At 35.6% G+C, this 3206-nt stretch overlaps 1 non-coding gene across 1 annotated transcript; it reads right to left on the bottom strand.

Annotated features, from left to right (window-relative positions):
• Nucleotides 1-2333: 2333 nt before the first annotated feature.
• On the bottom strand, nt 2334-2473 carry LOC125613441. The gene has a single exon (XR_007344009.1). It is a non-coding gene; the product is annotated as a U4 spliceosomal RNA (small nuclear RNA).
• Nucleotides 2474-3206: the final 733 nt, after the last annotated feature.

Genomic DNA, 3206 nt, shown 5'->3' on the forward strand with positions numbered 1-3206 from the left:
CCCCCCCCCCCCTTCTGTCTCTTTCTCTCTCTTGATGTTGCTAGTGATTGAATCCAGGCAGGGCCTTGTACATGCTAAGCACGTCCTTTACCATTGAGCTACTTCTCCAGCCCCTGTAAAACTCTTTTTTTAGAAAGTAATTTCATATAATATCCATCATGCTTATAGTTCAAATTTAGGACTTTATTTAGAAAAATAATCACAGATGTGCAATGGGGATGTTTGTTTCAGCATTTGTTTCATAAAAATAAAATGTAAACACAAATCAATGTATCTTTTTCCTTTGGGAAACTATAACAATTTGTTGATATTGGTTTCTTTGAAAGAAAGACTTGCTAAGTGGGAAGAGGATCTTTTTCTTTTCATTTTATATACCTTTTTTTGTATTTTATTTTTCTGTCTAGTTACATATATTACTTTATTTTACTTTATTCAAAACAACAAGAAGCCAGGGTATTTATAAAAAAAATTTTTTTGGTTGTAGATGGACTCAATACCTTTATTTTATTTATTTTTGTGTGGTGCTGAGGATTGAACCCAGTGCCTCACATGTGCTTGACAAATGCTCTACCACTGAGCTACAACCCCAACCTCCCAACCCCAAATAAATATATTTTTTTTATCTTGGGGATTGAATCTATGGCCTTGCTATAAACTATAATTGAGCTACATCCCAGCCCTAAAGTGTACATTTTGAATAGTTTTGACATACGCAAATAAACCATCATGACAATTAGTATAATGAACGTATCAATTATCCCCAATAGTGTCCTTATATGCCCGTCTTGAAACTCTTTCTCATCTGTCCCTTCTCCCACTATAGTTTGCATTTTGTAGAATTTTATGTAAATGGAATTGTTAAATATATCCCCCCTTTGGATTTTTTTTGGGGGGGTCTGACTTCTTTCACTTGCACTTTTAAGATTCACCTATGTTGGGGCTGGGGTTGGGGCTCAGTGGTAGAGTGCTCATTTAGCATGTGAGAGGCCCTGAGTTCGATCCTCAGCACCATATAAAAATAAACAAAATAAAAGGTATTCTGTCGAATTACAACTAAAAAATAATTTTTTAAAAAAGTACCTTTGTGGTACTTTAAAAAAAAAGATTCACCCATGTTGTTGTATATATCAGTTGACTCACTGATTGCAAATACTATGTCATTTTATGGATATATCACAATTTATTACTCTTTTTAAAAATTTTTTTAGTTGTAGATGGACACAATACCTTTATTTATTTTATTTTACTTTTATGTTGTGCTGAGAATGGAACCCAGTGCTTCACACATGCTAGGCAAGCACTCTACCACTGAACCAGAACCCCAGCCCTTGTTACCTTTTGATAGATATTTGGGTTCCCCAACACCTGCTTTTTTGGATATTACAAACAGAAGTGCTATAGACATCTGGTACAAGTCTTTATCTGTGTACAAACCATTTCTTTTATATAGGTAACTTAAGAGTAAAAGCCTGGGTCATATAGTAGTTATATGTTTAACTTTTTAAGAAACTTCCAAACTATTTTCTTAAGTGTTTAAACTCTGTTACATTCCTATCAGTACCCAAGGAGAGTTCCATTTGTTCTACATCCTTGTCAATATTTGGTAGGATCAGTCTTTTTTTTTTTTTTTGCACAGGGTGAGAGCTAGAGGTTAAATTTCTTTTTTTTTTTTTAAGAGAGAGAGAATTTTTTAATATTTGTTTCTTAGTTTTTGGCGGACACAACATCTTTGTTTGTATGTGGTGGTGAGGATCGAACCCCGGCCGCACGCATGCCAGGCGAGCGCGCTACCGCTTGAGCCACATCCCCAGCCCCCCAGTCTTTTTAAACTTTAAACTTTGTGTAGTTGTGTCTCCTTGTAGTTTAATTTATATGTCCTTACTGACTAATGATATTCAGACTATTTTTGTGCTTGTTTGACATACAGATATCTTCTTTGGCAAAGTGAATGTTTAGAATTTTTTTGCCATTTTAAATTTTTTGTCTATTATGGTGTTATAAGAATTCTTATATTCTCCAGATACAAGTCCTTTGTCAGGCATATATTTGCAATGATTCTTTTCTTGCCTATTAGTCTGCCTCTTCATTTTCTTTAAAGAACAATTTTTTTTTTTTAATATTAGAGATTTAACCCAGGAGTACTTTACCACTGAGCTGCATCCCCAGTCTGTTTTGTTTTTTTAGTTTGAGACAGGGTCTCACTAAGATGCTTAGGGCCTCACTAAATTGCTGAGGCTGGCCTCAACTTGTCATCCTCCTGCCTCAGCCTCCCCAGTTGTTGAGATTACAGGCAAGAACTGACCATTGCACCTGTTTTGTTTTGTTTTAATCAGTCTCCATAGAGACTGTCAAAAATTGCCTAGGCTGACTATATTTCAAGTTGTCATAGCATAGTATTGGGAAAAGTTTTCAATAGCAACAATCATACCTCAGATAAATTTCATAGGCTACAATACTGCCTCTGTGCAAAGCTAACCTTTAAATCTTTAGTAATACTCCTTCCTTGTGAAAATGCTTAGGGATAGCTCCCCAGCTCCCTCACCTGGTAAGAATGTTCTTTTCAAACATTTGAACAAAAGACATTTCAAAATTGTGAGAGTTTTAAAAAACCTAAAGTTTTTTTTTCAAATATTTTTCAGAATTGCAAAATAACTTACTATTACTATTGAGGATATAGTATAAGTAATTTAAAAAGTGAGACATGAAATCAAACGGTGCTGGTCTTCTTATGCTGCATAGTTGAGTGCTTTCTTTTCTTTTTTTTTTTTTTTCTTTTTAATTTTGAGACAGCATCTTGCTAAGTTGCTTAGGGCCTCACTAAGTTTCTGAGGCTGACTTTGACCTTGTGATCCTCCTGCCTCAGCTTCCTGATCTCCTGGGATCACAGGTGTATGCCACTATGCCCAGTGGGAATGCTTTCTTATTACCCTTCTTTTCCATCAAATTATAGTTGGATGAGCCAAGCATGGTGGTACATGCCTGTACCTACTCAGAGGCTGAGGCAGAAGGATCTCCTGAGCTGGGAGATCCAGCAGAGCAACATAGCCAGATCCCTTCTCAAAACAACACAACCATTTCAGTTGGATCACATTGTATTTGGATGGCGATGAGAACAATTTACTGCTTTAATATATGGCATTAAAGTCCTCTGTGGAAGTGAAATATTCTAGTTGGGAAGAATACTGTATTTTAATAAGTCCTTTAAG

Source organism: Marmota marmota, unplaced genomic scaffold (assembly GCF_001458135.2).
Source record: "Marmota marmota marmota unplaced genomic scaffold, marMar, whole genome shotgun sequence".
NCBI classification, from domain to species: domain Eukaryota; kingdom Metazoa; phylum Chordata; class Mammalia; order Rodentia; family Sciuridae; genus Marmota; species Marmota marmota.